General features: G+C 38.9%; 1 pseudogene; it reads left to right on the top strand.

The window, feature by feature from the left end:
• Window positions 1–1,929: 1,929 nt before the first annotated feature.
• Window positions 1,930–3,003, top strand: LOC103665145 (annotated as a pseudogene).
• Window positions 3,004–12,105: the final 9,102 nt, after the last annotated feature.

The following is a 12,105-nucleotide window of genomic DNA, read 5'->3' on the forward strand; positions in this document are numbered from 1 at the left end:
ATTAAATTCAGAACGAGGCTTGACCGGACACTACCACTTTGGAATTGATACTCCTGGAACTAAAGATTGGTTTGGCACTCTAGGGATTCACTTAAGTTATTGTTCTAATTTAAGTTATTACATTTATGGGCCTAAATTTTATCTTGCTTGTTGGAATCTGTTACATGGACTGTAAAGTTAAACCCCTAATGCATCATGGTTCTCCATTTGTAAAGAGAAAATATTTTGGTTATTTCACAATGGGTACATTTCTACACCTCGGGTCAATCATTATGCCTGCTTTCTGCTGGGTACCTGGTGACACATTTGCATATTGGAGACACAAGGGACATGGAACAGTTGGGCTGTAAATCTCAAGTTCTGGTTGCTAACTATCCTCCTCAAACTTCAGGAGTAATTTGCACTCCAATTTCTGACTTGTCCGTCCAGTTTCATTTTTATTTACACTTCTGTTTCCAGCTAAACATAAAGTACACTGAGGTACCAATGCTTAGTGATAAAGGGTACAGAATCTACAGCCAGACTGCCTGGGTTCAGATCCTGACTTTATGCTTTTAATCCCTCTGAGTCTTTGTCATCTCACCTGCAAAAGAGGGATAATAATACCTCCTCAAAGAGTAAGTAAATTAGTGCATAATAGGGAGGTCCTTGCACTTGGTAATAACCCAATAAATAATATATATTATCTTTTTTTGATTCTTATTATTCAAAGTGAGATATGATTACATATGTCAGACCATATGTTTTCTTTTCTTTGAAAAGAACTAGGTTTTCTTTTCTGTTTCTTCTTTTCTCACTTCCTTTCCAGAAATAGGTTTTCTTTTCTTTGTTTCTTCTTTTCTCACTTCCTTTCCTCTAATCTTTTGTTCCTTCCTTCCTCCTTTTCTTCTTTCCTTTTCCCTTTCTCCTTCTTCCCTTCCTTCCTTCTCTGTTTTTGTTTTTTCTTTTACAAATATTGATTTTGTGGTGAAGCCACTGATGAGACATTCCCACATGTATACCTCCACAATTTCCAACTTATCAGTCCAGCTGTGAACACTGTTGCTCTTGGATTTTGTGAGCTATCAGAGGATTTCAAGGGAAATATAGAATGTTTTCTTACTTACCACGTGCAGAAGCATGAGCCTCACCTCAATAGAACCGATAAGAGCAATTCCCAATTGTTAAGCCACAGCAACATCCATCTATTAAGAAGGCACCTATATTGGGATCATGGGAGGGCCAGGGTAAAACATGATCTGCACATCAGCATCTGTTTTCTAATTAGGATGGCTCAGTGGCAATTTCCATCCAATAATTTAGTTAAATTTCATTCCTAAAGTATAAATATGCTCCGAAGGCACATGGGTGAAGTTAAATCAATAACTGCATTATTGTAAATTACTTCATAATTATATATTGATAAACAGAATAAGGTTATATGATATCCATTTGCCATATCACTTCATACCTCAGACAACTTCGTAGAAAATTGCATTCTTACATTGTTTTCAAACAGCTTTGCTTTGTACAAAATGCATTTCAGCTTATATTAAAGCAATACAATTTCAGCATAGCATTCCTTGTTTTGTTTAGATTTTCAAACCATATAAACTCAAGGTGTCTGAATTAAATGTCCTCGGAGAATTAGATGTGAAAAAAAAATTAAGGACTTTTAAGACAAACATTGCATTCTCTTCTGGTTTTAGGCCTGGCTAGAGAATACTGGGAGACTGTAAGATATTCAGATATTACAAGTTAACCTGCTTCCCATCTATCCCAAAACCCCTCAGCTTAGATTGTTTTCCTTATCTACTGATCTCACTTCTATCTGAGGTCTCTTCCCTCCATGTGCTATTTGTCATATACTTATTTATGCTGACTGTGTGCCCTAGAACATTCACAATCATCTAATATAAAATATTGTGTCCTGGGTGGAGTGGGCTCTGAGCGGCTATGCTGGGTAGCTGGTCAGTGCTGGGGGCTGTTGGGGTCTGATGGGCTGAATAGAGTCTTGAGCAGGCAGATGTCTTAGAGGTGGCTGGGAGCAAGGGTCTCCATGTGCCAAAGATCATTCCAGAGCCAGAAACAGTTGGATGAGAATGAGGTCGGCCATCTGGAGACCTCCAGTTGGTCCCCGGGCTCCCTGTGCAGCCAGTTCTAGGGGAGGCTGCCCCTTGAGAGCAGTCAGCCTCAACCTCTGGGTAGGAGTCCCCCAGAAATGCCTGGAAACCCCAGAGCCAGGGCTTCCAGGCTGTGACTCGCTCGGCTAAGAATGCCTTGAGTGGCATGTCCTAGAGAATCTAGCAGTCCTGCCAAAGTGGCACCAAGTGGCTGTTGGCAACCCAGGTGAGAGCCAGGATGAGGAGGAGAGGGGTACAGAAGGGCAATAGCCCCCCGTTCACAACCTGAGCCAGAAGAGCACCCACCTGTCTGAAGCTGCCCCCACCCTCTCAACCCTGGACCTGTGGGTGAGGGAATATCACCGACCCTCTATCCAGACAGGCCCATAAGCATACCCACTGCAACCTTCCTCCAGGAGGGAGATGGCCTTCTGGAGTCCCTATTCCTTGACAAAACCCCTCTGCTCCCCAAGTGAGTCTGACCTAGAGCCTTTGGGAGCTGGAATTCAGCATCTCCAGGAGCTGTCACAAGAACTGGTTGGGGCCATTGTAACTGAAGAGACCAGGGACATGACTGTTTCTTTCACTTGTGACTGAGGACAGTGCCTTCAGGTAATGCCCTTCTCCCAAGCACTTTTCTGGGGTTCTTCGTCTCCCTCCTCTTCCTCATGCATGAACATGTGCAAGAAGGGAGTCTTTTCTGGAAAACCCCACAGAGCTGATGGACCTAGCAGGTAGAAAGCTTGCAAGTCTTACCTGCCTGGAGCCAGAGCCGCTGACCCTACTGACCCCATCATTAACTGAGTATACGAGGCCCCCAAGCAACTGGGCCCACCTTCCAGCTCCACATTTTGGAGGGAAGACTATGGTGTTCCCCATTGCTCTGCTTTGAGCACAGTGAAGGACCAGAAGGGAGCTCTGTATTGCAGCACACAAGCCACATCTGACCACCATGCCGTCACATCAGGATCTGTGCATCCCTGCAAGTCCCGAGGAAGCCCAAGGGTCGGCAGTGCCCTTGGACCACTGCTAACAAGGGCCCAGGTGGAGGCTGCTCGGGGGCACTGCTCTCCTGCTCCAGCCACATCTGTTCCTGCCAGTGACATCCTGACCCAACCTGAGAGTGACGGGGAGAAAAGTGGGGGCAGTTGTTCACTCTGTTCCTCTTTTGGGCTTGGAAATTCATCCCCCACTCCAGCATTGTTGAAATTCATCCCCCACTCCAGCATTGCTGCTGTCTCATTTGCAGCATGAAGCACAGGTGCCAGAAGGAATTGGGCAGCTCTGAGCTGTGTACCCGGGAGTGGGATCTTTCAGAAATCGTCCCCTATGTTGCCAGTGCCTACACTCTAGGGAACCCAGCTGCTGTCCTTGCTCCTCCCACCAGAGTTCTGCAAGAAGGGCTGGGAGAGAATTCCAGGCCCTAAGACCTTGGGCCCATGGGTACCTATTTATACTCAGCACAGGGCACTGTGGGTGTGCAAAGAGGGGTAGCACTATTCAGTAGTGATTTCTGCCCTTGATGACTTATTTAAGAAACCTGCATTGTCATTTTATTAAAGAAACCAGCATGTGACTTCCCTAGATAACACTGCTTTTTCATAGTAAAGACTCTTCTTCCATAAAAATAAAACAAAACAAAATAAAATAAAATAAATAAAATAAAATTCTGTCCTATTTCCAGTGAACGTGGCTCAATTTTTGGTTGAGAAAACGTGATGACTGTAATATACCTACTAATTAATGTGTCGCTTGTCTTTTAATCGGAGCTTATGTTCACGGCTTGGGTATGTCCTTGGTATGACACCGTTCTATGCTGACTTTGTTCCTCTCTGCAAAAAAAGACACTGGGAGAACGTGTGTGTTTTAGGTGCAGTCAAACTTGCCCTTGAATCTATTTTCATCATTTGTTAGATTTTTTACTGTAACCAAGTCATTTAACCTCTTCCTATATGGCAGTATTATCTCCCTCACCAAATAACATTTAAATGAGATTATATGTTTATGACTAGTCTTGGTCCTTAACCCTTAGTGGACACTCAATATATGGTAGGGATTATTGTGGAACAATATTATTATAAGTTCATTATGTAAAAGCAATGATCTTTCTGTTCCTGATCACACTGTTTATCTCACCAGGTCTCCTCTTAAAATATTGGTCATTATTTCTGTGAAATGAATTTATAGTTAGTGGTATTTTGTGTGATCCTAAAACAGTATTTCTCAACCATCTTTGACCATCCATTAGTTCCTTTCCCAAATTCCCTGAGCCAGAAACTTCAGGGATGGCTCTGTTTCTGTACCCCACACAGAAGTCCTGAAGTGAAATATGGTTAAGAACGACCAAGCTAAACATCTGAATAGGATTTGAAAGTAATATCTAAAGAAAATTTGCTTTCCTTCATGGTAATTTGCAGGGATCTTCAAGGAAATTTGCAGTATCAGTGTTTGGAATTGGAAACCTGGCTCATCAGATGTCCTGGGTCAGATCGTTTCTAAGCAGTAGAGAGTAAAAAGATAGTGTTGTACAGATTCTGAGTCCTCCACACATGTCATTTTCGTGCAAGTGACGTCTAGGGACAATGAACAGTAAAAACACCTTCTAAGCGCAAATCCTCATGGTGGTGGAAGTGGGAATTTTGCTTTGACAGACAGGCCCACCAAAGTTCAGAAGCTCATTGCTATTTGTGTGACTTGGCCCTACTCTTTTGCCTGAGCCACCACTTGGGAGAACTCCCTCCTTTATCCTAGCCCTCACTGTCTTAAAGATGGTTCCCTTAGAATCACGGAACCACCCAAGGTTTTCTCCTTAGTTTGCTTCATTGTAAAACATTACCCATTGTGAACTGTTGGTCAGCAGGTTATTCTTCTCACCCTACAGCCCTGTTAAGGAGAAGTGGAAGAAGTGGAAGAAGTGGAAATGAGGGTGATGATGGTGTTTGGATTACATCCACCATTGATTTGGTAATTAGCTCTAGAACCATGCATAGATAGAATCGTAATCTCTGTGTATTCAGCCCATTATATTTTCCAGCTTCCTGTTCTATTCAGACTTCAAATACATGGAAGTATTTTCTGAAATCTAAATTGATATTCTGAATGATTCAGGACATGATGCCTCAAGCCATATCCAAGAAAAGAGAAAAGTTGTGCTTAATGAGCAATTATCCACTTAAATTGAAGAGAGGTGAGAAAGGAGCTCAGTGGATAGAGAAGATGAACCTAACAAGTAGCCTTTGCTCACCTCTGTGATAAATCGAAAATCCTGACATTTTGAATAGTTTTATTTGCACAATTAATTTACAATTACCTGGATAATCTTTTAAAAAATAATTGAGCGCTTGCATGATTTTCATTAATTTCTCTTGATACCTCATAAATGCAAGAGGATTTGCATTTGAGATGCATAAAAAATGCAAATCATATCTCTATCTCTTCTTAACCACCAAAAGGCTTATTTATGATCATAACTTTTTTCAGTATCATTCTAACTGTAATGCACCATTAAGAAGGTCACACAGAACATTTACAATGTACTCTAGAAAGGAAATCTGGCATTAGTGGATTATTGCCTTCTGTATTATGTGGGTAGGAATTCAAAATACGTTACTTGAAAAATGAGGACATGCTTTAAGATTAAGGATTAATTAACCAATTCATTCATTTATTCACCCACATCCATGTAACAAATATTTATTGACCATCTCCCTATGAGCAAGGAGCTGTTCTATCTGGAATTTTATCAAGAAACAGGACAGACAGGGTTTCTCTTCTCATAGGTCTTACATTTTAGTGAAGAAAGTGATCAAAATAAGTAAACAAACAAGAAAAATATCAGGCTTAAGTAATCCAGCAGAAATGACTTTATTTTTAAACCAAAACTCACCATGCCCAAGTCTAAAAAGGAGTCATAAAAACATGTTTTTAAAACTAGTTTTTAAATGTTGCCTCCATGTTAAAATTGTTCATCTCTTCTGTTTTTATAGGAAAGTCACTTAGCCCTGTAGTATTCAAAGGTGAGAAAAGTCGTGAAAAATAAAAAATGTTGGACTAATTGGTATTAAGCAAACTCTGGTGGAAGAAGCTCCTTTAATGGTCTCCTGACATCAGGGTCATCTAGGTCAGGAATCAAACACCTTTTCTCTTGTTTGCTGACTGCTCTCCTTACTCATTTTATCACACGCACTTACTCGGGTCACCTAAGTGGTTACCAATCTCCTTTGTTCTCTTTTTCTAAGAGGGCACTTCTTTGTCCCTGGTGACTCAAGAGAAGTCAATTATTTTTGACAACTGCTGCCCAGACAAAAGCAGAGATGATGGAAATGTTCAACACTTGGAAATACCTAGATTCCAAGTGTTGGGATTTCTAGGAGCTTGAGTCAGTTAAAATCTATCTTATTTATGTATTGATTTTTTTAGTGAGAAACATCAGTCATGTAAATGAATGCCAAACCAATTCTCAGAAGGAAATTGCTTTGATATGGTCCACCCTTAATCAATGAAACTGGTATTATATATTTGCTTTACATATCAAGGAGGTTTGAGGATCATTTTAAGGATAGGTGTTACTCTATTTCAGCCAAAATTCTCTTCCTGTTACTCTGAGTCAAATGTCCTATACATGGGTATACCAGTTCTCAAATTTCTGCAACTGATTTAAAAACTATGCAGACACCTGTGTATTTAGGAGGCAAAATCTGTTTTTGGAACTCATAAGAGCTACTTATATAAAGTAAATAGAATTTTTTAAATGGATAACGTAACATTTAGACACAAAAGTATCTTTAAAAGTAGTAACATCGATATTAGTACAAGCAATGGGCCCAACTCTCTAGAGTCTATATTTTGAAGACCACCTGTGGTAACGTGTGGTAGTCATCTGTAGTCAACAAGCAATGTTGAAAGATGGGAACTGGACAACATGCGGTACTTGTCCATGTCCTGTAATACTGTAATTACCTGATATGGCCCTGTGTAGGTTTTTTTTTTTCCTAGTAGTGAAAGATGTCTTAATAGAACATCAGCAGACTCCTTGATGCAAGGTCAGACACAGGGGCCAGCAAGCAAAGGTGGAGAAATTGAAAGCACAGATTACATATGGTACACTTTACAGGAGAAAGATGCCCTCTATTATTCCCTTTTGAATATATGAAGGGTATGAAAGAGATGATTCCTAGATTCCTTTCATATCACAACCTTGTGTTTTTGTAGATACATATCTGTTCTTTCAGTGCTTAGCCTGACCGACAGTGGCCTCCTCCCTCCTTGAGAGAAAAGGACATAACTGATAACTGATTAATTACCTGTATGTTGTACAGTGCCTGGGAAAAAAAATGCTTGTCAAACTAAGACGATGATGAAATGAGTTAATTATAACAAATATGAAATTCCTATTCATAATGAAGTCACTTTTTCCCAAGGATAAACACTAGTATATTATGCTGGTGTCTTTTGTTTTTATTTAGTCCCTATTCCAGGTATACATTGACACATGTTTGTTCAAATGTGTGAGCCTTGACACCCTGTTGGGCTCTTTGGCCAGGAAAATCAAATATATTTGCCTGTGTGTGGACTTACTTAACAGACATTCCACCATAAACAAAGAGCATTATACTCTTCTGTATATGTACAACTACCAATTTGGAATCTGAAGTTTTGCTTCTGATCGTTTTTGTGGTACCTCTTGTGGTACCCATGAAATTCTAAAAATTTACAAGAGTTACATATAGAAAATTCAAATCCTGAGAAAGTGTGCTGGAAGAGAACAAGGATATTTAACAATGATTTGTATATGAACACCATCATTTTATTTTCTGTAAAAAGAAAAGTACCCTCTAAGATGTCATTTGATAAGTTTCATCTTCTTTAGGAAGTCTTCCCTGATACCTTACCTGCTGCCTCCACACACACACATATCTCTATCACACACTCTTGGCTCAGTTGTGTGTCCTTCTTCCACAATTTTCTACACTGCATATCAGGTGGGTCCTTATCATACTATCTACATCACAGTGTGGTTATCTGTTTATCCATAGGTCTCCCAATTGACCATAAACACCTAAAGTGAAAAGACCAGAGCTTATTCATGTCTGAATCCTTCATTTTTATCACAATGCTTTGCTCTCAGTAAGCTCTCGAGAGATGTGTGTTGCATTGAATTAAAATGACTTTCACTTAGGTTTAACAGTAGACTACTTATTGCTTACCCAACTTACTCAGGGGACAAGTCTCTGGTGTCATTTTCATTTGCATCCTGGCCATGATCTGGACTACTGTCAATATCACGGTATACAGAAAAGCAGACTGAGCTATGATGAGCCAATCTAACTATACATAAGATATCCTTATTAGCAAAGAGTCCAGGCCATCAGACTAGTTAATTGTAGCTTATGGTTATCATGGAAATGTGGTTATGACTTTGACATCAATTTTTCTTACCAAAACTTCCTTTCACTTTAAAAATATTTATGATATAACAATTACAAAAATAACTACATTTAGTGAACATTTCCAGTATTCCAAATACCTAGATACATGAGATTACTATTTCAGTTAACCGTACGAATAATATTATTAGATAAAAGACTTCTACTATTTGTCCGTTTTTAAAGTATTTTGGCTTGTATTTAAAAATAAATGACAGAAATGAGAAAATTGCATAATTCCAGGCAAAATTCTTTTTAACACCAGATTTCTCAACTAAGATTTTGTTGTTGTTAATTCATCTTTCTATCCTCATTGCTGGTGTACAGTGAATGCTCAGAAGTAACTAGAATTCATTTAGAGTGTACAATATGCTAAACCACACTATGATGTGCTGCCTTCCATCAAATCTCTTACCACTAAATTTTTCTCAAAAATCCTCGCAATAGTCCTTTGCAATAGGTGAGTTTATTATTTGAGTCTTGAGTTTAAAGTAACTTGATGAAGGTTAAATTAAGAACAGGAGTTATCTTCTTAATCATCTCTAGCCATAAATATTTGTTGAATAAATCATCATATGCATTTTGATCAAGCATGTGCTTATTTTAAATAATACATCATTTTTTCCTTAGTCCATAGTATTTTTTGATCATTTGAGAAAACGTAAGAAAACAACACAAAAGGGAAAGATGAGGTGTCTGGGTGGCTTAGTTGGTTGAGCAACCGACTCTTGATTTCAGCTCAGGTCATGATCTCAGGGTGTGAGATAGAGACCTCAGTCCAGCTCCAGGCTCAGTGGAAAGTCTGCTTGAGTTTCTCTCTCATTCTCTCCCTTTGCCCCTCCCCCCGCTCCTGTACTCTCTCTCTCTCAAAATAAAATAAACAAGTCCCAACACACACACACACACACACACACACACACACACACACACAGAAGAAAAAGAAGGAAAGCTGAAAAGACAAAGAGGACAGACGGTAAGAGAGAGATGGAAGGAGAAAAAGAAAGGTGGACAAAAAAGAGAATAATCATCATAAGCAAGAAATGATGCCTGTGATGCAACAGATTATAATTTTTTAAGTACCTGAATTTAGAAAAATGAGTGGTGTACTCTACTATTGACGATTTGAAGGAAAACTAGCTAATAGCACGTCTTTATTTTGCAGATGTTTATTTGATGTAAAAAATATGTTCTGAACATTCTTTAGTGATTCTTTCCTTTGGAGGTCTTTGGTTATAGAAACCTGTCTTAAAACTTGTATTACTCTGAATATGTAGAAAGCCCAACTGTTAAAAAAAAAAAAGTGGAATTTTTTGGTTCATAAATAGTGAATAATTATCACCGAGTAAGCCAGTTTACTTCCTGTTGGAATCTGGGGTAAGTTTGCCTATATAACTATATGAAGAGCAAAAATATTCTCAAAATCTTTCTCTCAGCATTCTAGAAAAATCCAAATGGAAAGGAGATCGTCTGTACCAGAAGTAAGAGATAACTATTCCTAAAAATAGTAGACAATAAATATGAGTGAAAGAATAAACAAATGAATCAAAGTTGCCTGTAGTTGGGGAGTGGTCAACCTTGTTGTATGGGGAATAGCACTACACATGGACTACTAGTCCTTGGGTCTTCCTTGAGCTCCTTCTATTAACTTAAGCAAAATATAGGCACCCACTTGCCTCATGGGTAAAACATTGCCGATAGCATCTGCCATGTTTTTCCCATTGGTGTTTTTATGAGTTGCATAGATTAATATACATGGATAAAATTCATGAAAATAGTTATAGACTAGATAGTTAGCATATACTTAATTAGTATGAAAATAAAATAAAAATAGCATAGGAGACTAGGTATTTATTAACAGCTAATAAATTAAGTATTAATTAGAACAGTATTATGTCTCATCTAAAAGTATAGTTTTGGTAAGTAGAAATCCCTCAGGGCTGAACATTTCTCTAATTGATAGCAAGAATTCGGAATGTTAACTATTTAAGTATATGTAGGGTGGCTTTCCTTTTCTTCATGATATTGCCTTGTTTATCCCTCTGATTTATCATCCCATCCCACTTTAAGCAGGCTATGCACTTTAATGCTATCTTGTTTATGGGAACTAATAAAAGAAAATTCTTTGCAATGGGAGATTTGCTTTATTTAAATGCAAATTAAAACTATATTCTTTCAGTTACAGGCCAAAGATTATAAACGCATGCTGTTTAACAATTTCAGGCAAAAGTAAGGATGCTTTTCCTTCCCCATAATCTAATGAAATTGATTTAGTTCTTGTAAAATGGTGTAACTAATTGAGCTGTGACATTTATACTATCTTATGTATGTTTTACGCTGCTTCTTAAAAGAGACAGTAATGTTTATATAAGAAATGGAAAAGACAAAATTGCTAGACTAGTAAAGAAATCGACTAATTTGAAATTTCAGGAGAATCTTTCTGTTTTACTGTTCAACTGCTACAATCAAACAAATATAGTAAAAAGAGGATGTGGTTCATATATACGATGGAATATTATTCAGCCATCAGAAAGGATGAATACCCACCATTTGCATCGACATGGATGGAACTGGAGGAGGTTATGCTAAGTGAAGTAAGTCAAGCAGAGAAAGATAATTATCGTATGGTTTCACTCGTATGAGGAATATAAGGGATAGCCTGGAGGACCATAAGGGAAGGGAGGGAAAACTGAATTAGAAGAAGTCAGAGAGGGAGACAAACCATGAGAGACTCTGGACTCTGGAAACCAAACTGAGGGTTGAAGAAGGGAGGGGTAGGGGAGGGAGGTAACTGGGTGATGGGTATTAAGGATGTACTATATGTTGGCTAATTGAACATAACAACAACAACAACAACAAAATGGTTGTTCTTCTGCCCTCTTTAGTGTATCTGTAAAATCATTAGCCATTAGGAAAATTCAAATCAAAACCACACTGAGATACCACCTTACACCAGTTAGAATGGCAAAAATTGACAAGGCAAGAAACAACAAATGTTGGAGAGGATGTGGAGAAAGGGGATCCCTCTTACACTGTTGGGAATGCAAGTTGGTATAGCCACGTTGGAAAACAGTGTGGAGGTCCCTCAAAAAGTTAAAAATAGAGCTACCCTATGACCCAGCAATTGCGCTACAGGGTATTTACCCCAGAGATACAGTCATAGTGAAGAGAAGGGCCATATGCACCCCAATGTTCATAGTAGCAATGTTCACAATAGCTAAACTCTGGAAGGAGCTGAGATGCCCTTCAACAGACAATGGATAAAGAAGATGTGCTCCGTATATACAATGGAATATTACTCAGCCATCAGAAAGAACGATTACCCAACATTTGCAGCAACATGGACAGGACTGGAGGAGACTATGCCAAGTGAAATAAGACAAGCAGAGAAAGACAATTATCATATGGTTTCACTCATTTGTGGAACATAAGAAATAGCAAGGAGATCAGTAGGAGAAGGAAGAGAAGAATGAAGGGGGAGTAAACAGAAGGGGGAATGAACCACGAGAAACTATGGACTCTGGGAAACAAACTGAGGGTTTCAGAGGGGAGGGTGGTGGGGGGATGGGTTAGCCCGGTGA

This window comes from Ursus maritimus, unplaced genomic scaffold (assembly GCF_017311325.1).
Source record: "Ursus maritimus isolate PB19 unplaced genomic scaffold, ASM1731132v1 scaffold_30, whole genome shotgun sequence".
Classification (NCBI taxonomy): domain Eukaryota; kingdom Metazoa; phylum Chordata; class Mammalia; order Carnivora; family Ursidae; genus Ursus; species Ursus maritimus.